The following is a 26,677-nucleotide window of genomic DNA, read 5'->3' as shown; positions in this document are numbered from 1 at the left end:
CCGCTGCACCTGGCCATTGAAGAGATATTTTTAATTTTGATGAAATCCAGTTTATCAATTTTTTTCTTTTATGGTTTACGCTTTTTGTTTCCTAAAAAATTTTGTATAACCCAAGATCACAAAGATTTTCTCCTGTTTTCTTCTAGGCTGAGGCAGGTGGATCACTTGAGGTCAGGAGTTCAAGCCGAACATGAGGCAAATGTGGGCCTCTTCTGAACTCAGGCTCTATGCAGCTGTCCAGGCTGCATGCCCACGGAGCTGGCCGTGTTCATGGTTGTTCCCAGCTAACGCCAGAGGGTCCCTTTGCTTGAAGCCAGCGGTGGGTTGGGACCACTCTGTTGAGCTGCCCTTGTCTGGGCCTCTGCTTCTCAGCTGCTCCATTTCTGCTCAGTGGGGCTGTATTATAATCCTCACCATACCCTTCTGAGACCTGCCGACAGCCATGAGGGGAGGAGTTGATAGCAACAGCCCTGGCTGGGTGCCCTCTCCTGAGCGGGCTGGGTGTGGGCTAGGATTATCTGACAACTGACCCTGGGTTGCCCATGAGTGAGTGCTGAGAGAAGTGGTCCTGGGAACCCAAGAAAGGCAGCCCTAAGGAGACAACAATAAAAGCATTATTGAAACTTTTTTTTGGGAGGGGTTTAAAAATGTTTATTTTATGTACAAAGCACTACCATGGTTTTTCATGGCAGATGTCTTGGATAATCCTTTGAAGGTCATTTAGTCCAACTTAATGAAACCTATATCCTTCGCGTACTGACGGAAACACTGGCGGCACATATTGAGACCCTATTTCCAGATCAAACCCTGCCGGTTTGAACAGACGAGACAAGAGCGAGAACCCTGGCCGAATTTTCGTGGGTGGCTCCAGTACAGCTGCTGGTGACCCATCTTGCTCTCAGAAAGGCCACGAGGTGAAAGGAAGGAGCTTTTTCCGTTCTTTTGTGATTCTGCATAGTCATCCTCTCTTGCCCAGCACTTCCGTCTAGAATGGTAGGAAGTCACCCATAACCGCATGCGTTACCTTATTTGTTAAAAGCATTTAGGACTCATTAGGAGAGGGGCTCCTCTTGCAAATGAGAGAGTCTTTGTGCCAGTAGCGCTTCCAGTGGGACATCAATGCTGGAGCAGAAGCAGCAGGAGGAGGGCGATGACGGAAATGTTCTGGATCTGTGCTGCCGGATTCGGTCGCTGCCAGCCCCACGTGGCTACTGAGCACTTAGAATGGAAGCTAAGGTATTACATTATAAATTTCATGTAATTTTGGCTGGGCACAGTGGCTCATGCCTCTAACCCCGGCACTTTGGGAGACCAAGGTGGGCGGATCAAAAGGTTGGGAGATGGAGACCGGCCTGGCCAATATGGTGAAACCTCATCTCTGCTAAAAATACAAAAATTAGCTGGGCATGGTGGCACGTGCCTGTAATCCCAGCTACTCAGTAGGCTGAGGCAGGAGAATCGCTTGAACCAGTGAGTCAGAGGTTGCAGTGAGCCGAGATCACACCACTGCATTCCAACCTGGCGACAGAGTGAGACTCCATCTCAAAAAAAAAAAAAAATCATGTAGTTTTAACTAGTTTAAAATTTTTCAATAGCTACATGTGGCAGTGACAATCTAGTTGGACAGTAGAGACTAAATCTAGAGCTAGAACCAAGCCGATCCTCCCACCTCGGCCTCTGAAAGTGCTAGGATTACAGGTGAGAGCCACCACACCCGGCCCCAGCGTTGACATCTGTGGCTCAGGAAAAAAAAAAGATTCCTTTCAAACATTACTGCTCATTGACAATGCACCTGGTCAGCCAAGAGCCTGATGGAGATGTGCAAGGAGATGAATGTTGTTTTCACACCTCATCCATTCTGCAGCCCATGGATGAAGGAAGAATTTCAACTTTTAAGTGTTACTATTTAAGAAATACATGTTGTGGCCCGGCGTGGTGGCTCGCCCCTTTAAACCCAGCACTTTGGGAGGCCGAGGTGGGCAGATCACTTGAGGTCAGGAGTTCGAAGCCAGCCTGACCAACATGGTGCAACCCCCGTCTCTACTAAACATACAAAAGTTATCCAGGTGTGGTGGTGGGCGCCTGTAATCCCACCTGCTTGGGAGGCTGAAGCAGGAGAATCTCCTAAATCTGAGAGACAGTGGTTGCAGTGAGCTGAGATTGTGTCACTACATTTCAGCCTGGGTGACAGAGCGAGACCCTTGTCTCAAAAAAAAAAAAAAAAAAGGCCAGGTGCAGTGGCTCACGCCTGTAATCCCAGCACTTTGGGAGGCTGAGGTGGACAGATCACAAGGTCAGGAGTTTGAGACCAGCCTGACCAACATGGTGAAGACCCTATCTCTACTAAAAATACAAAAATTAGCCGGGCATGGTGGTGCGTGCCCGTAATCCCAGTTACTCAGGAGGCTGAGGCAGGAGAATCACTTGAACCCTTGAGGCGGAGATTGCAGTGAGCCGAGATCACGCAACTGTATTCCAGCCTGGGCGACAGAGCAAGATTCTGTCTCAAAAAGAAAAGAAATGGCCACAGGTATCCCAACCTTTAGCAACCACCACTCTGATCAGTCAGCAGCCCTCAACATTGAGATAAGACTATCTACCAGCAAAAAGACTATGACTTGCTGGAAGTTCAGATGAACTTGTTAGCATTTTTACCAATCATGGCTGAAATTCATCTCGAATGACAGGCAGCCTTTTGACCCGGCTCGCTCACGACTGTGGTCTGTAGGGAATTTGGCCATGTGACGGGTTCCTTCTATGTCCACTGTGACCATGCGTTCAGTGAGGGGAGAATCTGGCAGGACTGTCCACGCTCCTGCATGATTTACCTCCAGGTGCTTTGTCAGACTCCCAGGCAGTTTACAAAGTTTAGTGAACTGGAAGCTGCTTTTATTTACAGATGGCGGGTCAGGAACAGTGGGGACTGCCCTGGGATCCCAACATGGGTCAGGGGATTCTCCGTTGGCCCCTACCTCTGCCAAGGAAGAAATAAATGATCCCACTGCCCCATCCCCTACAGGCCACACGCGCTTTCCAAAGTGCTAGAGAGATGGGGTGGGCAGGGTCTCCCTTCTGCTCTGTCTTCTCGGTGGTGTCCAGCAATGGCAGGTTATTGGTCTCCACCAGCAAAGAGCCTGCGGTGGCTGCCAGGATAGGAGCCAGGCCAGACTCTAAGGGCTGTAGCACTGAGCTGTGGCTGCTGAGGATGTAGACCAGGGGCATGAGGCAGGAGCCCAGGTGAGTGCTGCAAATCTCAACCCTCATCCCCCGTCCACCTGCAGAGAGAGAGCCTGCCATAAGAACTGGGAATGCACAGCTGTGTGATGATCAAAATCCTAATAAAATAGCTCCGTGCATCTGCTCCTTTGAGATGGGACACCATAAAGTCCTCTCCTAATGGAGGCTGGTTTCCCCAGATGCCCAGCTCGAAGCTCTGAGGGATGGAGGCTGCCCTCTAGGTCCTAGAGCTCCATCTATCTTCTTACCTGATTTCAGCGGGGAAGAGCTCCATGGTGTAGAGGTAAAGAAAGCTAAAGAGCCAGCCAGCCTCCCTTTCCCAAATAAACTGAACGTCATCTGAATGGTCTGCATGTCTGCGAGGAGGAAGTGGGTGGGAGGTGGAGAGCAGGGAGTTAATTTGGTATCAGCGCTGACCTCCTGCTTGGACGCCTCAATGTGTCAGGGGCCTCCCTGCCTCAGGTCCTTTGCACTCCCTCTGTTGCCCAGGCTGGAATGCAGTGGTGTGTGCGATCACAGCTCACCAAGGCCTTGACCCCTCAGGTTCAAGCAGTCCTTCTGCCCCAGCCTCCTAAGTATCTGGGACTATGGGGACATGCCATTACGCCCAGCTAATTTTTTAATTTTTTGCAGTGGGAGGGGGGTCTCACTATGTTGCCCAGGCTGGTCTCGAACTCCTGGGCTCAAGTGATCCTCCTACCTTGGCCTCCCAAAGTACTGGGATTACAGGTGTGAGCCACCATGCCTGGCCTCACCTACTTATTTCTTGTTTTTTTTGTTTTGTTTTGTTTTTGAGATGGAGTCTTGCTCTGTCGCCCAGGCTGGAATGCAGTGCCATGATCTCAGCTCACTGCAACCTCTGCCTCCCGGGTCCAAGTGATTCTCCTGTCTCAGCCTCCTGAGTAACTGGGATTACGGGCACGAGCCACCACACCCAGCTAATTTTTGTATTTTTAGTAGAGACAGGGTTTCACTATGTTGGCCAGGCTGGTCTCTAACTCCTGACCTCAAGCGATCCTCCTACCTTGGCCTCCCAAAGTGCTGGGATTGCAGGCAGTGGCCTACAGCCTCACCTACTTATTCTTCTTTAGATTTCAGCTGAAATGCTACTTTCACAAAACGGCTTTCCCTGACCCCCTCCATGGCGCCGATCCTACCTACACTGGCTCCTTGGATGTCTCCTGTGGGGCACTGATCACAACTGCAGTGAACACACCCATGTGGCCGGTGACTGTGCCTCCCTGAAGGCCCCTCTGCTCCTTGAGCCACAGCCCAGTTTGTACCTCTCCTGAGTCCCTATCCCTAGCCCAGGGTAGGTGGGTCCTCAAGACATAGCTGTGAATAACTGAAAACCAAAACGTCAACATTTCTAGGAGAGGAAAGCAGGAGAGAGGGAGGGAAGGAGAACGGGACACTAAGCATAGTCTTGTCCTGGGCCGTCAAGGAGGCAGCCATTTTACGGACTCAGTGTCCTCATCGGTAAATGACAGACGTGACAGTCTTTTACACGTGCCTCCCACCTGCAGCATTCCTTCAATCATCCCAAGTTCATATCCATGTCCTACTAGATCTCATAAGGCTAAATTTATATCTTGGCAAACCTACCTGTGTGGTGACAACTAAAATATAGTGAATGTTCACCGTGAGCCAGGCACTGGGATAAGCATCTTTACATATGATCTTTTATCACCTAAAAACAACTGTTTCTGGCCAGCCGCAGTGGTGCACACCTGTAGTCCCAGCTACTTGGGAGGCGGAGGCACAAGAATGGCTTGAACCTGGGAGGGAGAGGTTGCAGTAAGTAGAGACTGCACTATGGCACTCCAGCCTGGGCAACAGAGCGAGACTCTGCCTAAGAGAAAACTGCAGGACAATGATTTCTAACATGTAAGAAGACCACAGAGATCAATATAACAAACCCACCGTGAAGCCACCACAGTTAAAAACATGTTTTTACATTTGTATGTTTTTTCTTTTCTTTTTCTTTCTTTCTTTTTTCTTTTTTTAACCTTCTGTAACAGCAGAAATTCCTGCTCGATTTTATATGTTTTTTAGAGCTAGGGATTGCTCTCTTGCCCCGGCTAGAATGCAGTGGTGTGATCATAGCTCACTGCAGCCTTGATCTCCTGGGCTCAAGCAATCCTCCTGCTTTAGCCTCCCAGGTAGCTGGGACTACAGGCACGTGCCACCATGGCCGGCTAATTTTTAATTTTTTTTTTTTTTAGGAGACGAGGTGTCGCTATATTGCCCAGGCTGGTCTCAAACTTCTGGCCTCAAGCAGTCTTCCCGTCTCAGCCTCCCACAGTGCTGGGATTACAGGCATGAGCCACCGCACCTGGCCTTTTCAGCCGAGATCGAGCCTTTGCACTCCAGCCTGGGCAACAAGAGGGAAACTCCGTCTTAAATATATAAATAATAAAAATAAAAAGTAATAACGAAAACCAGCCACCATTTATTCAGGTTGTGTCAGGGTGGGGGTGGGCTGTAAGTACTTGGTGTTAACGAACTTATTTAATCCTCACAGCGCTCTGGGAAGGCGATTCTATGACTGTCCCCATTTCACAGATGAGGAAACTAAGGCTCAGAAGATTAAATAACTTGCCCCAAATCAGAGAGCTGTGAGTGATGAGCTAGGAGTCAAACCCAGGCGGCTGGCCCACAGTCTAGGGTTTTAGCCATTCAGCCATATTGCTTCTTCATGTTCACGGTTAGAAAGGTCCCTGCCTTTCCCTCTCCAGTACCATTCTCAAATCTCGCTCCCCAACTGCAACTACCCTCAGCTCTTCTAGGTGTTTCTTCTTGAATTTGTTTCCATCTTTCTAAATAACATATCATGCTGCTATGGCTTAATTTTCCAACTTTCGATTATTCTTTTTGAAGAAGCATGAGGCTTTAGCCCCCTTACCCTACCACCTCTGACTACTTTCCCTTCCCCATTCTCCCAACGTAAATTCTGTTTGCTACGTACTGCACTCCAATTACATTTCCTTTCTTCTTGTCACTTTTTGTTTTTCCTGGAGTTAATAATTGCTTTTTTCTTTATTTGCTTGTTTATATACTTAGTTTTTTAAGTGTCTGCCATGAATTTACCCCTGAGTTCTCTGATAGAATCATAAAACGGTTAATAAGATCAAGTACAACAATCTATCAGTACGTTTTCTTCTTAGTGAATGGCCCCCAGTGTGAACTCTTTATTCTCTCCATTTCTTGCATGACTCTTTCTTTCCCCCTGTGCCTTCCTCCTATTTTGGATCTCCTGGTTTACAACTTTTTTTTTTAAGTCCCACTTCATGACAACTTTTTTTTTTTTTTTTTTTTAGGTAAAGTCTCTGTCACCCAGGCTGGAGTGCAATGGCACAATCTCAGCTCACTGCAACCTCCACCTCCTGGGTTCAAGCAATTCTCTTGCCTCCACCTCCTGAGTAGCTGGGATTGCAGGTGCATGCCACCACGCCTGGCTGGTTTTTGTATTTTTAGTACAGATGGGGTTTCACCACGTTGCCCAGGCTGGTCTTGAACTCCTGACCTCAAGTGATCCATTTGCCTCAGCCTCCCAAAGTGCTAGGATTATAGGCATGAGCCACTGCACCGGGCCTGGTTTATACCTTTGTTTTGATGGAATGCATTCTGCAGTAATTTCTGAGAAACAGTACATCAGGATCCATTTCCCACAGGTCCTCTGATTATCTGATGGTTCTAGTTATTCCATTTGCATGTGGAAACTTACCTCTGAAGTCTGGGCATGTGGCTCATGTCTGTAATCCCAGCACTGTGGGAGGCTGAGGCGGGCTGATCACTTGAGCTCATGAGATCAGCATGGGCAACATGGCAAAACCCTGTCTCTATGAAAAACACAAGAATTACCTGGGTGTGGTGGCATGCACTTGTAATCTCAGCTACTTGGGAGGCTGGGATGGGAGGATGGCTTCAACCTGGGGGGCAGAGGTTGCAGTGAACGAAAATCATGCCACAGCACTCCAGCCTGGGTCACAAAGCCAGACTCTATCTCAGAAATAAGCAAATTTTTTTTTAAAGAAGCTTGCCTCTTTTTCACCTTTGGTAGCCCAGCTGAGGCCCTCACGGAGAAGTATTAATAATGGGAGGAAGGGTGAAGCAGCGTGTGGGTTTCCTTTGTGCCTACCTCTGGAGCGAGTTTTTCCCCTTGCTCCTTTCTGCCATTTAATCTTGCCACGGCCTGCAGATTCTTCACAGCCATATCATGTTTGTCGTGGGTGATAAGCCAGCACGCTGGTTCTGGCAGTCCTCTGATAGTGAGAGGGGCGGGGAGCTGCAGGCATGTTCACACAGGGCAGGGCTCCCTGCCTTTTTTGACCCTGAGCAGCTGGTGGTGCCAGGGGACCTCTCCACCCAGGGTGCACAGGAGGTGCTGGGGGACAGGTGCTGGACTAGCTGTCCACCACAGGGACCCACTGGAAAATCCAAATAAGAAAAACAGGGTTGGTGGGGAGAATTTCACCGCAGTGAGAGCAGCTGCTCTCATGGGGCTGCTCGTTGTCTCTGCTGTTTTCCTTCTAATCACAAAGCAAGGTACAGATGGTGGCATGTGTCTGTTTAGGCAAAACTATCATCATGTTGTACATGCTCTGTCACCTACATTTCTCACTTAACGGACGCTCTGACCATCTCTCCATGGCATTAACTATGGATCTTCATCATCATTTTTGTGAGGCTTCCTATTTGCTTTCCTTGTGGTTCTGGACTTGTATGGTGAGCCTGTTCTCACTGGTTGAGTGAGTGACCAGAAACATCTGGTCCGATCCCCGAGGGGCATTCCCTGAAGCCAAGTGAGCCTGGAGCTTATCAGAGACCTCACAGTTGCCTGTCAATCATTCAAGACTGAATTTGGTGTTGGCTTGGGGAGCTCCATAGTCATATCTAGGGACACACATCAAACACCCCATGTGCAGCCTTTGAAGGTGGATCTGGCCCACGAAGAACCCTAAATGGCCTAGGGCTTTTCACCAAAGGTGATACGGAGAAAAAAAAAATCAAATGAAGACACTGAATATTTCATGGGTTCCCTCTTCTCTGCTTGATGCAAAATCCCAGCGGGCCCAGCCAAAGCTCCCTCAGATGCTTTTCTGATGTGGAATACTTAGATCCAGCAGTAGGTAGGCCTCCCACACTTTAGTTAAAACAAAGTAAGCTCCGAGCTCAGCAAATACTGCCCACAAGGGAAGTGGGGCGGGGGCAGCCTCCACCATGAAATATGGACCTGGGAGCTGATGCACCAGGTGTGCAGAAGAATAATCACGTGGGAGACAGACACTGTGTTCACAGCCAGTGCCACTGCCAGAGGAGGTAGGCCAGGCGGGAGAGGACCCCCTGCCCCAGGGCGATCATGTCCATGCTGTAGGTGTTCACCAGCCTCCGCCTCTCGGTTGGGGTCCACTCCCTGGCTGGGGATGACAAACCTACCATTGCCGGACATCAGCTCCGCAGGCCCAGAGAGAGAGGTCAGCCTGGTCGTCGGTGATGTAGTCTCCCAGGCGGTGTCCCAGCTGGGCTTTCCCCTGACGGATGGGGCTCATGGGTGAGCTTCTGACACCTACATCGGTCTTTTCCCTGCATCAGTGCCATGGTGGACAGTTTGATTCAAGCAACTTCCATTCTCTCATTTCATCCTCATAAGAACTCTATGCAGTAGTGTGTGCCGAGTCCCATTTCACACGCAGGAGTCTGAGGTGGCTTGTCAAAAGTAACAGATAGGCTGGGCATGGGGGCTCATGCCTGTAATCCCAGCACTTTTGGAGGCCAAAGTGGGAGGATCATTTGAAGTCAGGAGTTCGACACCAGCCTGGCCAACACGATGAAACCCCATCTGTACTAAAAATACAAAAATTAGCCAGGCGTGGTGGTGTGCGCCTGTAATCCCAGCTATTTGGGAGGCTGAAGAAGGACAATCACTTGAACCCGGGAGGCAGAGGTTGCAGTGAGCTGAGATCGCACCACTGCACTCCAGCCTGGGTGACACAGCGAGACTCGATCTGAAAAAATAGTAACAGGTAAGTGATGGAGCTGGGAATTTGAGCCTAGGGCCCTCAACCCACTACCTTAAAAGAGCAAAGATTTCTTCAAATCTTCATGTGTGCCAAGTGTTATTATATAAATAGTTGTGAGATAAGGAAGGTACCATCATAACCACTTCCATTTTACTGATGGAGAAACTGAGGCCCAGAAAGTTTAAGCAACATGCCCCAGGTCACACAGCTGGTTAGTGAGGAGTTAGGGCTGGAACCACAGCCACCCTGGGGTACTCACTGAAGAAGAGGCTAGTGAGGATGCTCCTGGTGAGTGTCGATCTGCTAAGGAAGCAGAGCATGGAGTGGGCTGTAAACATCGGTGTGGAGGTGGCCTCGGTGCCTGTGGGAACCGCTAGCAGTGCTGCTCCATGCGGCGATGTCCTGCGGCCACACCTGCAACAGAGATGGATTGGCTGTGCTGGGCCTGGGGACTGAACGCAGGGCCAGGGGCTGCCAGGGCTCTCCCAGCCTTCTGCCTCCTCTTTGGGCCAGGGGTTGCTCTCTGGCTGCAAAGTGTCCCTAGCATCTGCATAGGGCTTTTGCCTGGCACTGCTCCCCTCTGCCTGTTCCTGAAGTATAGATGTCCCTGGTAGGGGACGGTGATGAGCACATGGGCACCCCCTCCTAGCTACCGAGGCTCCTGTAGAAATGAGTTGGTTCCCTCCTTTCACTCTGGGCAGGGTGGGGGTGAGCACAGAGTCCAGGGCCGTTTCCTTGGCTTCTATTCTGATGAGCAAGACCTTTGATTGGCTGGCTTTTCCTGCCCCCAGCACAGTGGTTAGGAGGAGGCCGAGTGTCCCTGAGACCCAGCCATGGGGGACTGTGCCAGCTGGGATAGCTGAGGGAGCCCCTCAATCTTCCAGAAAAGATCCAAGGAGGCTAAGTTAATTTTTTTTTTTTTTTTGAGATGGAGTCTCGCTGTTGTTACCCAGGCTGGAGTGCAATGGCAGGATCTCGGCTCACCTCAACCTCTGCCTCCTTGGTTCAAGCAATTCTCCTGCCTCAGCCTCCCAAGTAGCTGGGACTACAGGTGTACACCACCATGCCAAGCTAATTTTTGTATTTTTTGTAGAGATGGGGTTTCACCTTGTTGACCAGGATGGTCTCGATCTCTTGACCTCATGATCCACCTGCCTCGGCCTCCCAAAGTGCTGGGATTATAGGCGTGAGCCACCACACCCGGCCATTTTTTAAGGTTTCATGGAAGGTTAGCAACAGAGGGGCCAGAGCCCAGCTCTTCTGATGTCCACTTAAATCTTCTCTCTAGCACATGGGGTGACTCATTTGAGGGGCTGACAAAACTGAGGAGGTAGAGCCCAGCACTGGCCTCCTGAGACACGGGTCCTGGCAGCTCCCAAAGTTTCAGCTGTAACCAGGATTAGCCATCCAGATGCTGTAGGATCCAGCCCTACGGGGTCCTGTGAGCCCCTCTCTGCTGGTGTGGAGACGAGAAACTGAAAATAAAGACGCAAGACACAGAGGTCAAGAAAACAGAGTTTGGGCCCAGGGGTCCACTGCCCACCAAAGCGCGGAGTCCGGCAGTGGCCCTGTGTCCGCACACTCTGACATTTATTGAGTACAAAGCTGGGGGCAGGGCAGGCAGGGCGTGGCATTGGTGGTCAGTGATAGGGCCAAGTACATCATGTGTCATTTAGGTAGGGGCCCAAGACTTTCTAGTAGCTGAGATGAGGTAAGGAGCATAATGTGTCAGCACTTTTCCATACTTGTCAAGAAAGAACAAAGGCATTAAGATTTATATTACTTACTTTTACTGATTATCTCTTCTTAAAAAAAAGGAACCAGGTGCAGAAGCGGAACATGAGAGTGGACATGGAACGTGACCACTGAGGCACAGCGTCACGCAGAGACAAGTAAGCCCCCGGATGTCTGTGGGCCTCCCTGACAGCCGTCAGGCCTGCCGCAAGAGCTTGGAGGAGCGGAGTTTTCTCCTCATTCCTCTGGGAAGGAGACATCTCTGACATCTCCTTCTGCAGCTTGCTAAACAGCAGGCACTTTCCCAGCGCTGGCACTGCCACATAGCCAAGGTACCCTCTGGCAGCCCTTACATGGGTGTGACAGAGGGCTTAAACATCTTGTCTTAGAGTCATTCCTTTCACAATGTCACCCCAGGTTCACACTTTGAGATCTGAGAGGCATTAGTAAAAGAACTAAGATCACCTATGAATAACTAAGATCACTTATGAATAACTAAGATCACATGCAAATAACTAAGATCACATATGAATAACTAATATGACATATGAATAACTAAAATCACATATGAATAAGATCACATACGAATAACTAAGATCACATGTGAATAACTAAGATCACTTATGAATAACTAAGAACACTTATGAATAACTAAGATCACATACGAATAACTAAGATCACATACAAATAACTAAGATCACTTATGAATAACTAAGATCACATATGAATAACTAAGATCACATACAAATAACTAATATGACATATGAATAACTAAAATCATATGTGAATAACTAAGAGCACATACGAATAACTGAGATCACATGTGAATAACTAAGATCACTTATGAATAACTAAGATCACATATGAATAACTAAGATCACATACGAATAAGATATATGAATAAGATCACATGTGAATAACTAAGGTCACATACGAATAACTAAGATCACATATGAATAACTAAGATCACATACGAATAAGATCATATATGAATAAGATCACATGTGAATAACTAAGGTCACATACGAATAACTAAGATCACATATGAATAACTAAGATCACATACGAATAACTAAGATCACATGTGAATAACTAAGATCACATACAAATAACTAAGATCACATACGAATAACTAAGATCACATACAAATAACTAAGATCACATATGAATAACTAAGATCACATATGAATAACTAAGATCACATACGAATAACTAAGATCGCATATGAATAAGATCACATGTGAATAAGATCACATACAAACAACTAAGATCACATACGAATAACTAAGATCACATATGAATAACCAAGATCACATATGAATAACTACTAGGTTATGTTTCTAGTTATTTTCTTCTTCATTATTTATATGGAAATAGGCTGAGGCTTCTGACTCTTGCCTTGGCACTCACGGGGTCTCCCATCCACAGATGCAGTGTCAGGCACAGAGCTTCCTCCTCACAGAAAATCATCTGTGGGAAGTAAAAAAGTTCTTTTAAAGTTTCCTTTCTTGTTAAAGAGTAAGTGTGCTAATACCTTTGTTAAGCCCTATCCTATGTAGCTGTCAGACATGCCATGCTTACAGGCACGTAGTACATTCTATGTCCTTGTACTTTAACCAAGATATCTGTGCTGGACGGGCTCACAGGCATGTCCCAGCTCTCCATTGCTTTTACCTGTTTAGAAAAGTTTTACGTTGTTAGCCAATCAGGTTTTAGTTTTGACTGTGAGGTCTGGCTCCAGCCAACGGAGATCAGACACAGCAGTAAGGACGACCCCAAATGCATAAGGGAGAGGCGGGTGGATCACGAGGTCAAGAGATCGAGACCATCCTGGTCAACATGGTGAAACCCCGTCTCTACTAAAAATACAAAAAATTAGCTGGGCACGGTGGCGCGTGCCTGTAATCCCAGCTACTCAGGAGGCTGAGGCGGGAGAATTGCCTGAACCCAGGAGGTGGAGGTTGCTGTGAGCTGAGATTTCATCATTGCCCTCCAGCCTGGGTAACAAGAGCGAAAGTCTGTCTCAAAAAAAAAAAATAATAATAATAATAATAAAAAAACAAAAAACCAAATGCATAAGGGAAAAATGTATATGTTTCTTTTTGTTCATTGTACTCTCGTAGCAATGGCTAGTGAGGGTACCCTTCCTGCAGTCCAGGATGTAAAAATTGCATTACTAAAAAATCCTTTGCCTCAGTGCTAATTTTTCTTTGCAGCACCAAGCATCTATTTCCAACACCATCTTTACCTCCAAGGACATTGGTCCAATGTCCATGTTGGAAGCAGCTTTCTCTAAGACCGGCGGTGCAAAACCTCATTTCCTTATAGGTAAAATGGGAACCTACAAGGACTCCCATTATTGGTGCTCTATTAAGTTGGCCACTCACAATAACCAAACCGCAGTATCTCCCCCTTCCTCAGGAAGCAAACGGTGAAGGCAACACTGCTGGTGAAATCACGCAGGGCAGCAGAAAAGTGACTGCAAGTGGGGCTTCGGCACCTTCCGTGTGACAAAAGGCATTCTGCCACATGACCCAGAACTTCGCAGCAAGCAGAAAATAATTTGGTATTAGTGACTTAAGTTCATTTTAGAACAAAAAGGGGAGATACCATCACTTCAGCTGCAACAGATGCATGCCTAGTGGACAGCATCCTAGAAACGTGGGGGGCCCAGGACTCCAGAAGTATGGGGTGAGTGCTCTACCCTCTGTTGAAGGGAGAAGGGAATGGGGATCTTCTTAGGGGGGGATCCTGAGTCTCTGGGGATAGTGTGAGGATAGTGTGAGCAATAGCCCGATCAGACATTTCCGGGGCCTGCTTGGGCCTCCTTTCCTTACCTGTCACAGCAGATGCTGAAGGCAGCGGCCCCCACCACCCATCCGACCATGTATATGGACTTCAGTGACTTATACTTGAACACCAGGTCCCACTGGAGGAGAAGAGAAGGAGGTGTCAGCCGACAGCTGCCATGCCTCACTATGTGCCTCTCTCCACAACTGTGGGGTCCAGTGGTCCTGCTGTCATGAACACCAGCCATTTTATTTTAGTAATTTTTTTTTAGAAGGAGTCTCACTCTGTCACCCAGGCTGGATTGCAGTGGCACTGTCTCAGCTCACTGCAACCTCTGCCTCCTGGGTTCAAGCGATTCTCCTGCCTCAGTCTCCCTAGTATTTTTAGTAGAGATGAGGTTTCACTATGTTGGCCAGGCTGGTCTCGAACTCCTGACCTCAAGTGATCCACCCATTTCGGCCTCCCAAAGTGCTGGGATTACAGGTGTGAGCCACCACACCCAGCCAGCCTATTTATTTTAAATGGCACAAACCTTTATAATAATGCTAGCATGATAAAATTAGCACATTATCCCAGACATTTTATAAAGCACACAGTCCAATCCCTCATCTTAGGAGCCCTCTAACCTCAATGGATGATCCACACAAATTGAGACCCAATTTGCTTGAAATCTTTCAATAATTCCTCCTCCTCCTCCTCCTATTCCTCCTCCTCCTCCTATTCCTCCTCCTCCTATTCCTCCTCTTCCTCCTCCTCTTCCTCCTCTTCCTCCTCCTCTTCCTCCTCCTCCTCTTCCTCCTCTTCCTTCTCCTCCTCTTCCTCCTCCTCCTCCTCCTCTTCCTCCTCTTCCTCCTCCTCCTCTTCCTCCTCCTCTTCCTCCTCCTCCTCCTCTTCCTCCTCTTCCTCCTCCTCCTCTTCCTCCTCCTCCTCCTCCTCCTCTTCCTCCTCCTCCTCTTCCTCCTCCTCCTCTTCCTCCTCCTCTTCCTCCTCCTCCTCTTCCTCCTCCTCCTCTTCCTCCTCCTCTTCCTCCTCCTCCTCTTCCTCCTCCTCCTCTTCCTCCTCCTCTTCCTCTTCCTCCTCTTCCTCCTCCTCCTCTTCCTCCTCCTCCTCCTCCTCCTCTTCCTCCTCCTCCTCTTCCTCCTCCTCCTCTTCCTCCTCCTCCTCCTCCTCCTCTTCTTCCTCCTCCTCTTCCTCCTCTTCCTCCTCCTCCTCTTCCTCCTCCTCTTCCTCCTCCTCCTCTTCCTCCTCCTCCTCTTCCTCCTCTTCCTCCTCCTCCTCTTCCTCCTCTTCCTCCTCCTCCTCTTCCTCCTCCTCCTCTTCCTCCTCCTCCTCTTCCTCCTCCTCCTCCTCTTCCTCCTCCTCCTCTTCCTCCTCTTCTTCCTCCTCCTCTTCCTCCAACTCTTCTTCTTCTTCACTCTCTGCAACTTCTACCTCCCAGGTTGAAGTGGTTCTCCTGCCTCAGCCTCCCAAGTAGCTGGGATTACAGGCACCCGCCACTGCACCTGGCTAATTTCTTTTTTTAAGTAGAGACGGGGTTTCACCATTTTGGCCAGGCTGGTCTTGAACTCCTGACGCTGGTGATCCACCTGCCTCAGCCTCCCAAGTAGCTGGGATTACAGGCACCCACCACCGCACCTGGCCTTTTCCTCTTCTCATTCTCATTTTGTTTATTATTATTATTATTATTTTTGAGACAGAGTCTTGCTTTGTCACCAGGCTGGAGTGCAGTGATGCAATCTCGGCTCACTGCAGCCTCCACCTCCTGGGTTCAAGTGATTCTTCCGCCTCAGCCTCCTGAGTAGCTGGGACCACAGACTCGTGACACCACACCCGGCTAATTTTTTTGTATTTTTAGTAGAGATGGGGTTGCACCATGTTGACCAGGATGGTCTCCATCTCTTGACCTTATAATCCACCCACCTCGGCCTCCCAAAGTGCAGGGATTACAGGCGTGAGCCACCACGCCTGGCCCTATTCTCATTTTATTTAGGTGCATGAGAAATTTGGAGTAGCAAGAAAATGGATAAAATGTTGATTTTTAAAAAATTTACTGTTTTGTAAGTAGCTAAGTGAAGGCAAGATGAAATCACTTGGATCAAGTTTGCGGGAGGACGTGGAGCAATGGGAGATTGCTGAACATCTCATACATTTGTAAGTTGATACAAGCCTTTTACAAAACTGTCCCAGGGACACCCTGTGATCCGGCAATTCCATGCCAGGCATACACCCAGCAGAGACAAATGCCTGTGTCCACTAAAAGACGTGCCAGAATGTTCATGACTGTGATAGTCAGAATAGCTCCAAATTGGAAACAGTGCACATGTCTTTCAATGATAGAAAAGACAGCTAGACTATGATATATTCATGCAGTGGAATTCTTTATAATACTAAAAAAGAAAAGACCTCCTGATACATTCAACATGGATGACTCCTAAAAACCTATGTTGAATTTAAAAGCCCCAGGACACTAACAAATACATCCTGGGCCAGGTACGGTGGCTTTCACCTGCAATCTTAACAGCCACTGCACCTGGCCCAGGATGTATTTGGCTGAGGCAGGAGGATCACTTGAGCCCAGGAGTTCAAGACTAGCCTGAGCAATATAATGAGACCCCATCTTTATAAAAAATGTTAAAAATTAAAATTTGAGGCCGGGTGCGGTGGCTCACGCCTGTAATCCCAGCACTTTGGGAGGCTGAGGCGGACAGATCACAAGATCAGAAGATCGAGACTATCCTGGCTAACACAGTAAAACCCAGTCGCTACTAATAATACAAAAATCAGTCAGGCCCCATGGCATGCGCCTGTAGTACTCGGGAGGCTGAGGCAGGAGAATTGCTTGAACCCGGGAGGCGGAGGTTGCAGTGAGCCGAGATCACACCACTGCACTCCAGCCTGGGCAACGGCAAGACTCCATCTCAAAAAAAAAAAAAAAAAAATTAAAGTTTGGGAGGAATTTTTGAGCCCAGGAGTTTGAGGCTGCAATGAACTATGATTATACCTCTGCACTCCAGCCTGGAAAACAGAGTTAAATCTGTCTCTAAAAAAAATAAATACTTGGGAGGCTGAGGTGGGTGGATCACCTGAGGTCGGGAGTTTGAGACCAGCCTGACCAACATGGAGAAACCCTGTCTCTACGAAAAATACAAAATTAGCTGGGCATGGGGGCACATGCCTGTAGTCCCAGCTACTCAGGAGTCTGAGTCAGGAGAATTGCTTGAACCTGGGAGGTGTAGGTTTCGGTGAGCTAAGATCATTCCATTGCACTCCAGCCTGAGCAGCAAGAGCAAAACCCCATCTCAAAGAAAATGAATACATTCTTTTTTTTTTTTTTGAAACGTAGTCTCACTGTCACCCAGCCACCTCGCCCAGCCTAAAGAATACATTCTACATGGTTTTGTTTATGTGGAATTCAAACATAGGCAAAACAAAATATAAAAGTTATCTAGCTGTACACTTAAATTTACATTTAACGTAAAAGGTTATATCCTGATTAAAAGAAAGTTAAAAAGCCGTTTGAAGGTTCAGCACTCCACTGTAGCTTTGCCTCCGCTCAGTGGTGATGGAGGAGGCCATGGTGCTCCAGTCATATACCCATACATCCAGCCAGGCCTCACCGCCCAGGCCCAAAGAAGAGGAGCTGCTGTGGTTTAAGATCTGCCACTGGGGCTCAGAGACCCTCAGGCATTGCTCAGCCCTGCGGTCCTTGCTCAGCAGAATGAAGACCCCCCAGTAGGTCCCTATCCCTGACATAGCTCGGACAGGAGACCCATTGGTCCAGTTGTCCCTGGCCGGCAGTGATGCTCTGGGGTTATGGCTGTGAGGTTCTGCAGGAGGTTGTGGTGGGTGAGCAGGCACGCAGGGAGCAGCGTGAGTGCAGTCTGGAGGACCTGGAAGTTCCCTGTGCTGCCACTCTGGAGCACCAGCAAGAACCCCATCCTGTCTCACTGCTACTGGTCATAGAGGCTTCTCCACACGTGCCCTCGTGGTCAAAGAAATCCACTCCCTGGCCTCCCTCTTCTAGTGGGTTGTTGGAAAGACCTTCTGGGTATTTTTCCAGCACACTGGTAACTTACATCTTGTTGGCTTTCCATCAGGAAATAAGGTGTCCTCGATATACAAATATTCCTACCGGGCGCGGTGGCTCACGCCTGCAATTCCAGCACTTTGGGAGGCCAAGGAAGGCGGATCACCTGAGGTCAGGAGTTCGAGACTAGCCTAGCCAACATGTTGAAACCCCATGTCTACTAAAAATACAAAAATTAGCTGGGTGTGGTGGCAGGTGACTGTAATCCCAGCTACTCAGGAGTCAGAGGCAGGAGAATTACTTGAACCCAAGAGACGGAGCTGAGATCACACCATTGTATTCCAGCCTGGGCGACAAGAGCAAAACTCCTTTCAAAAAATATGTATATGTTCCTCTGGAACTAAACCTTTCATGTGACCCATTTAAATGGAAGCCTTCCAGGTATAATCCCTGAGTCTTCATTTCAAAGCCAGCCACCCATATTTATTGAGGTTCCATAAATCAGTTATCTCTCCCAAGCTCAGGGCCATTATTAGACCTGTGTGACAGCCAAAAATTCTATCCCCAGATTCTCTGATTCAGCTTTGGTTAAGATGAGAGGTGGAGCAATAGGCCACTGTCAAGCTCACATCCAACTAGGCCAGGCAGAGGCCAAATCCTGGCTGATTTGACCTATAAAGGCACAGTGAGCCACTTTTAGATTTAGGATTTATTCTTTACATAGACAGCGAAAAGGAGGACAAGCCTAAGGTGCCAGCCCCTGCAGTCCTTGTCCCCTACACCGAACAGGATGACCCTGAAAGACCCTGAAGGGGCTTGTGACCGCAAGGTTGTGGGATGCCCAGTAGCTGTGGAGCCTGTTCCAGATGCAGCTGAGGAATTTTATCTTCTACAGCTCTATTCGGAGGAGGGCCTTAGGTCTCACAGAAGCTGGAGGCGATGATCTCACAGAAGCTGGAGGCGATACAGAAGCATCTCACGGCAGCCTCTAGGGGGCGATGGGAGGCCAATGGGAGACGTAGCAGCTTCTACAGCCTCACCCTCTGGATGATCGCAAGGCGCCCTGCCAAGACTCAGATGAGCTCAGCTGCAGCCTTTGCCACTTGGCCTAAGTCCTTTGGTCTCTGACCTTTCATGTATCCAGCTAAGGACTCTCAGGGGTATAGCTGCCCCATCAGATACTCTAGTTATTTGCACTGATAGGGACTTGGACCAAAACTTTTTTTTTTTTTTTTTTAGACCAGGTCTTACTCTGTTACCCAGGTTGGAGGGCAGTGGTGTGATCTTGACTCACTGCAATCTCTGCCTCCAGGCTCAAGCAATCCCCCTGCTTCAGCCTCCCAAGAGCTGAGACTACAGACCCATGCCACCATTATAATTTTTTTTTGGTGGGGGGGAAACAGGGTATTTCTCTGTTGCCTAGGCTGGAATGCAGTGGCATGATCTCAGCTCACTGCCACTTGTGCCTCCTGGGTTCAAGTGATTCTCATGCCTCAGCCTCTTGAGTAGCTGGGATTACAGGTGTGTGCCACCAAGCCCAGCTAATTTTTTTTTTTTTTTAATAGAGATGGGGTTTCACCACATTGGCCAGGCTGGTCTTGAACTGCTGACTTCAGGTGATCTGTCCACCTTGGCCTCCCAAAGTGCTGGGATTACAGGCATGAACCACCGCACCCAACATCACCATAATTAAACAATTATTTTAAAATTTGTGTATTTTTTTGTAGAAATAGGGAGGGTTTCACCATGTTGCTCAGGCTGGTCTCAAACTCCTGGACTCAAGTGATCCGCCCGCCTCCACCTCCCAAACCACTGGGATTACAAGCATGAGCCTCAAAATCATTGTTTTGTTTTTTTAAATTAAAGATGGGGTTTCACCACGTTGCCTAGGCTGGCATCACCTGAGATCAAGCGATCTGCCCAACTCAGCCTCCCAAACTGTTGGGATTACAGGCATGAGCCACTGTGCCTGGTCCCAAAACTATTTTATTTTCTTTAGAAAACATGAGTGTTGCCATGACTGTGACTGACAGCAGGTTGACCAGGCCTACAGCCAGGGTCCCAGCCAGAGCACAGTCAGCAAAATAGTCATTAAGCAAATCGTGAGGCAAGAGGTGCTGGCCACCATTCATTCCCCGCCTCGGCTGACTCCAAGAAGTCCAGGGCAATGTGCTTGTCCATGGTCACCCATGTTGGTGCGTTTAGAACAATCAGTCCGTGAAAAACATACAAAACCATCCTAAAATAACAGGATGAAACAAAAGGAATCAAACCAGCCCAGAAAGTGAATCTTGTTCCATTGTGTTAAACGCAGGCTGTTCCTTCCTGGGGGAGCCAGTAACTGTTGGGAAATTTCTTTCTTGTTTTTTATTATTTATTTTGAGACAGAATCTTGTTCTGTCACCCAGGCTGGAGTGCAGAGGCACAATCTTGGCTTACTGCAACGTCTGCCTCTTGGTTTCAAGCGATTCTGCTGCCTCAGCCTCCGGAGTAGCTGTAACTATAAGTGTGCGCCACCATCCCTGTCTAACTTTGTAGTTTTAGTAGGGAAGGGGTTTCACCATGTTGGCCAGGCTGGTCTCGAACTCCTGACCTCAGTTTATCTGCCTGCCTCGGCCACCCAAAGTGCTAGAATTACAGGTGTGAGCCACCATGCCAGCCTATTTATTTATTTATTTTTTGAGACCAGGTCTTGCTCTGTCACCCAGCTTCACAGCTCACTGCAGCCTCAGCCTTCCTGGACTCAGGTGACCCTCCCACCTCAGCCTCCCAAGTATCTGGGACTACAGGTATGTGCCACCACACCTGATTAACTTTTGTATTTTTAGTAGAGACAGGGTTTCTCCGTGTTGCCTCGGCTGGTCTTGAACTCCTGGGCTCAAGCGATTTGCTCACCTCTGCCTTCCATTCTGCTTAACTGGGCGGGCATTGCGCTCTCCTCTTGTATCATAGGAACTTTTCCTGGAGGATCAATTCACGGCTTTGGCGCAGGGAACTCTCCATATATTGAACCCAACAGAAAGTGGAATGTATGGGTTTTATTAAAAGTGTTTTCTGCTGTTTTGCCTGATATTTTCCAGGAGTCATAGACTATGAATCCCAAATCAGAACTATCTTCATCACGCATGAGTTCTTCAGCTTCTAGCGGATTTACACCCATATGTATCAGTAGAGCTTCAACGTGTCTTAAAATTTCAAACGAGCTCAGGTCCGAGCGCAGCTGATTTGCTTCCTCTTTGCCCAAATCTGAAGCCAAAACAAGAAAGCGGACATCCAGGACTGCTTCTCTTGCTTGGGACGCTTCATTAAACAGAGTGTTGGCCTCTTCAAGGACCTCTGTTAAATCTGTCGCCGGCATTTAGTATGTCCTCCGGTTTTGTTGGACGGAGTTGATGAGCGCCCGGTACTGATGGCGGATCTGGCGGCCTCCGCCTCCAAGCTGGCCGGGTCTATCATCTCGTCATCGGAATCCGACGGTTCTGTGTCCTCCAGGTTCAGGCGCTCTGGGGCCTCCCTGTGCACCGGCGAGGCGCGGCGGCGGGCCATGGGCGACAGCGGGGACCGCGAGCCGGAGCCGGTGCGATCCCGGTGTGGGTCGTGGCCCCGGTCCCCACCCTCTGGCCCGCGGCCGCTGCTATCGGTCAGACTATTTCTCTAAGAAAATCTAGTTTGTGGCCAGGCGCGGTGGTTCACGCCTATAATCCCAGCACTTTGGGAGGCCGAGGCGGGCAGATCACTTGAGGTCGGCAGTTCGAGACCAGCCTGACCAACATGAAAAAACCCCGTCTCTACTAAAAATACAAAATTAGCCAGGCATGGTGGCACATGTCTGTAGTCCCAGCTACTCAGGAGGCTGAGGCAGGAGAATCGCTTGTACCCCGGAGGCAGAGGTTGCAGTGAGCCGAGATTGCGCCATTGCACTCCAGCGTGGGCAACAATTGGGAAACCCTATCTCAAAAGAAAAGAAAAGAAAATCAGAAAATCTAGTTTGTTCATCTTTGTCCTGGGAAATCAAGTTAGGTTACTAACCTCATGGTAAGTAACTTATTAACTATGAGGTCGCAGTCTTGTATAATTAACCTTATCTGCTGGGTTAAATTTGTACTCATCTTGCCAGTTAGCAAAACTATTTCTAGGCCAGTGGTTCTCATCCGTGGCTCTAACCCCAATTAATGACATCGGAATCCTGAGGAGTGGGCTCCAGCACTGGTAATTTTTTTTTTAAAGCTCGCAGGTGATTCCAAGATTGAGAACCACTATTCTAAATTTTCTTCAAAAATAAAAATAAAGGCTGGGTGTGGTGGCTCATGCCTGTAATCCCAGCATTTTGGGAGGCCAAAGCAAAAGATTACTTGAGTCCAGGAGTTTGAGACCAGCCTGGACAAAAGAGCAAGACCCTTTAAAACTTTAAAAATTAGCCAGACATGGTGGCAGACACCTGTGGTCCTGGCTACTTAGGAGGCTGATGCGGGATAATTGCTTGAGCCAGGGAAGTTGGGGCTGCAGTGAGCCGAGATCTCACCACTGCACTCCACATGAGTGACACAGTGAGACCCTGTCTCAAAAATAAATAAATAAAATAACAGTCATTCACGGCCAGGCGCCATGGCTCACACCTATAATCCCAGCCCTTTGGGAGGCCGAGGCAGGTGTATCACCTGAGGTCAGGAGTTCAAGACCAGCCTGGCTAACATGGTGAAACCCTGTCTCTACTAAAAGTACAAAAATTAGCTGGGTGTGGTCATGGGTGCCTGTTAATCCCAACTACTCAGGAGGCTGAGACAGGAGAATCACTTGAACCCAGGAGGCAGAATTTGCAGTGAGCTGAGATGGTGCCATTGCACTCCAGCCTGGGTGACAGAGTGAGACTCCGTCTCAAAAAAATAAAAATAAAATAAATAAAAAATAGTCATTCACTCCAGCAACATGAACTGAGCACCTACGATGTGCAGGCCAGGTCAAGGAAAGTCGATTTAACTTTGTCTTTGAGGAGCCACTAGAGAGATCAGCATGTAAATGGACCCATCACAACACCCTGGAAAGTGCAATAAGAAGGCTGTATAGAGGGCACAGGGTGGTGGGAGGTGGGAGGAGGGGTGTGGTGCACAGAGGCAGGCAGGGGTGGTCAGTGAGACCTGCCTGGAAGAGGTGACCCCAGGGTGAATCTCAAAGCATGACCAGGCACAGCAGCCCTCTGCCTATTGAATTCACTGATTTGCTGAGGGCTGAGGGTGGAGAACAACTCAAATGGAAAAGCTCACCTAGCAGATCACACACAGGTGTTCCCTGACAAGTTCAACAAGAGAGGTTAAATCCCTGGAGGAACCCAGGATTCAGCGCATCAATAATAGGGCCATGGGACAAGTCCTTGGGGAAGTTGCATTCCACCTCTGCTCCAAGCTCCAAGCTGTTGGAAGACTAATCTTGGCAAAATGGCAAGCTGCCATGGTTCCTGCCCGAGCTGTGATAGTCTTGTTTCTTCCCTGTATTGTGCCTTTCTTTGGGCTGTAAGGGGCTGAGAATTGATCCCTCCAGGAAGAAGGGATCAGACAAGAAAATTTGACCAAGACCACCCAATGGGCCAAGATTCAGATCCCCTATAAGTCTAAAATGAGTTCCAGTGAAGGTTAAGTTCAGGGATACATGTCCAGCACCTGGGCTGGAGATACATCTGAGGTCAGCGGGACGTGATGCTCATGCCTGTAATCCCAGCACTTTGGGAAGCTGAGACCAGAGGATTGCTTCAGGCCAAGAGTTTAAAGCCAGCCAGGGCAACAAAGAAAGACCCTGGAGGAAGTAGAAAAGTTTCTCTTCGAAGTTTCCTTTCTTGTTAAAGAATAAATCATAAGTGTTAGAAATAATAGTTTGTTTTAAAGACTTTCTTCAAAGCCTTCTTGCTTTTTGCTAAGAACTCTTTGTTAAGCCCTATCCTATGCAGGTGTTAGACACGCTCACAGGCACGTAGTACCTCCTTCCTTGTGCTTTAACCAAGATGTTTATTACTTTTTTAAGTCCTTTCACAAGCAATTTCCTGTCCCTTCCCTATTTGGAATTCCTCTTTTCCTTCTGTTCTCCATTGCTTTTACCTGTTTAGAAAAGTTTTAAGTTGTTAGCCAATCAGGTGTTTTTAGATTGTGAGGTCTGGCTCCAATCAACAGAGATCAGACACAGGAGTAAGGATGACCCCAAATGCGTAAAGGATAAATATGTCTGCTTTTCCTTTGTTAGTTGTACCCTCAGGGCAAGATGGCTAATGGGAGCACCCTTTCTGCAGAAAGTAAAATTGCCTTGTTGGGAGATCTTTGTCTCAGCGACGATTTTTCATTGCAGCACTGAGCATCTGTTTCCAACAACCCTGTTGCTACAAAATTAAAAAAAAGAAATAGCCGAGCATGGTGGCACACACCTGGAGAAGACTTCTGGGGAAACGAACCATATCCCAGTTCTGCAAAGCGGTATTGCTAGGAGCCCAAACAATACACAAAGGTCTCCATCCATTGTGGAAGTCTGTTTTCATCATTTCTTCATCAACTATTTAACATGCAGCTTCTGCAAGGCCTATGAGAAGCTGGTGGAGCTATAGAGTAGGCAAGAATGCCTGCTATGGGGACATTTCCCTGTCCTGTCAAAGAGGTAAGACACACACACACGGGGGAAACAGCTTTAATCCTGTAAGGCAGAAGAGCATTTACTCTTTCCGGGTGAGTGGAATAGAATGAGTTCTCTAAGTTTCTCAAGGGCAAGTGGGGCTATTCCAGGGACAACCCTTTGGCAGAGATATAACCCTAACCCTGCAAAGACAGAGCATTCTCAGGTGGAACAAAAATAAACAGTGATATGGTCTGACTCTGTGTCCCCACCCAAATCTCGTGTGGAATTGTAATCCCCAGTGTTGGAGGCGGGACCTAGTGGGAGGTGATTGGATAGCGGGGGTGGCTTCTGGTGGTTTAGCACCATCCTCCTAGTGCCATTTCATGATAAGAGTTCTCACGAGATCTGTTTGTTGTAAAGTGTGTGGCACTGAGAGGGAGACCCCCTCCCCTTTTCCCACTTTTTGGCCTTTACTTCCTCCTCCCCTTTGGATTGGAAGGCAGGTTAAAAAAAAAAAAGAAAGAAAATACCAAAGAGATGGGAAAATAACTTATTTTTTGGTTCCCAGCATCTTTGCTATTTGTAAGCCTTAAAAAAGTTGCAAATGAATATTATTTTTACCAGCTGGAGCCTGGCACTGGGTTACACTCCCGTGTTTGCACGACGCAGGCTCCCTTCTGAAAACACCTTTACCAATAATTTACTGCCTTTGTCTTGTGTCTGTAAACCCTCTCCCCTGCCTGTTCCTGCTTGTGCTGCATATGAACTAGCAAATTAATAAAGCCAAAACATTGTAAGGTTGAATGTCCAGCCAATGAACAATAACATAGTTTCACCTCAGTTTCCCCTTTAGCATTGTAAGCCTATAAAAGGGGAAAGAAGCTGCTTCTCGAGGAGCTCAGTGAATAAGGCTGTAGCCCCCCCTCCCCCCGCAGTTCATGGCCAAATAAAAAGCCACTTCTTCCCTCAGTTTGTTATTCAAGAGGTTTGTTTCTTGCTGTTCCTGCTTCATTTTGGTTCCCTGACCGGGAAACAAGTTTCAGTTGGTGGATGGTCAGGGCAGGTAAACGAGTTTCAGTTGGCGGATGGTCAGGGCAGGTAAATGAGTTTCAGTTGGCGGACGGTCAGGGCAGCTTTGCCCTGCACAGGGGCATCCCCGCAGGGGACTCCAGCCCGCTTGAGTGACAGGATCCCGAGAGCACTCCCAGGTAGGCATTGGCCCCAGTGGATCCTTCACCCACAGCATGGCCAGGCAGGCCTGCAGGCATCTGGCATAAGGGCTGAACACCAAGAAGGAACCGGCGCACTTGGAGTCCAAACATCGAAAACTCAGTAGGGTAAATTCTGGAAAGCTTCGCTTAACCACCCCACTGGGTAGAAGCATGGCCTAATCAACCACAGTGTGCCAATGTAGACACCTTGGATTCAATTCTGTTCTTGTGTGTGTGTGTCAATCTTGGCACTTTGGGGTTTTTTTTTTTTGTCTTGTTTTGTTTTTAAAGATGGGGTTTCACCATGATGGCCAGGCTGGTCTTGAACTCCTGACCTCAGGTGATCCACCCACCTCGGCCTCCCAAAGTGCTGGGATTACAGGGACACTTTGGTTTTAATTTTGTTACTCTGTAAGCCAGTCTTGGCACCTTAAACTTGTTTCTGTTTCTAACTTGGCTGAAGGGAAAAAAGTATAAGTGTGTAAAAGTGCACAAAAAATGTATTGCACGGTAGAGGGTGGGAGACTGAGGGTGGAGTGCAAAGGCCCGAGTTATTACATCAGGTAAAGTCAGTGAGCAGCCCCTCTACCTGTGGGAGTGCCGATCTTATCCTAACAGAGGGAGATGGGTAAAACGCAGAATAAACCCAGTCCGTTGAAAACTATGCTACCAGTTAAATGTACCAAGGGAAGCTCTTAAGGGCACCCAGGTCCATCTCAGATGCCTAAAAGCTTATGGTACTACAGTTCCTTGCCCAGTCTCCTTGGAACACGCCTCTCCTGTCTGTCCCCAAGCTGGAGACCAAGAACGATAAGCCAGTGCAGAATCTGCGCTTGGCCAACCAGGCAACTGTAACCTTGCACCCCACGGTGCCCAATCCGTATACGTTGCTAAAACTGTTGCCAGCTGCGGCCAGCTGTTCACTTGCTTAAACTTAAAGAATGCTTTCTTCAGTATCCGGTTAGCCCCTAAAAGCCAAAAACTGTTTGCCTTCCAGTGGGAAGATCCACAGTCAGGCGTAACAACACAGTACCCCTGGACTCGGTGTCCACAGGGTTCAAAAA

At 48.3% G+C, this 26,677-nt stretch overlaps 2 pseudogenes; both read right to left on the bottom strand.

Moving 5' to 3' along the window:
- Positions 1–643: 643 nt before the first annotated feature.
- LOC108593877 (small ribosomal subunit protein uS14 pseudogene) lies at positions 644–935 on the bottom strand (annotated as a pseudogene).
- A 19,724-nt stretch (positions 936–20,659) lies between these two features.
- Positions 20,660–25,786, bottom strand: LOC144577927 (non-structural maintenance of chromosomes element 4 homolog A pseudogene; annotated as a pseudogene).
- Positions 25,787–26,677: the final 891 nt, after the last annotated feature.

Source organism: Callithrix jacchus, chromosome 10 (assembly GCF_049354715.1).
Source record: "Callithrix jacchus isolate 240 chromosome 10, calJac240_pri, whole genome shotgun sequence".
NCBI lineage: Eukaryota > Metazoa > Chordata > Mammalia > Primates > Cebidae > Callithrix > Callithrix jacchus.
The sequence above is the reverse complement of the archived record's forward strand: the minus strand, read 5'-3'. Positions and strand labels throughout refer to the sequence as shown.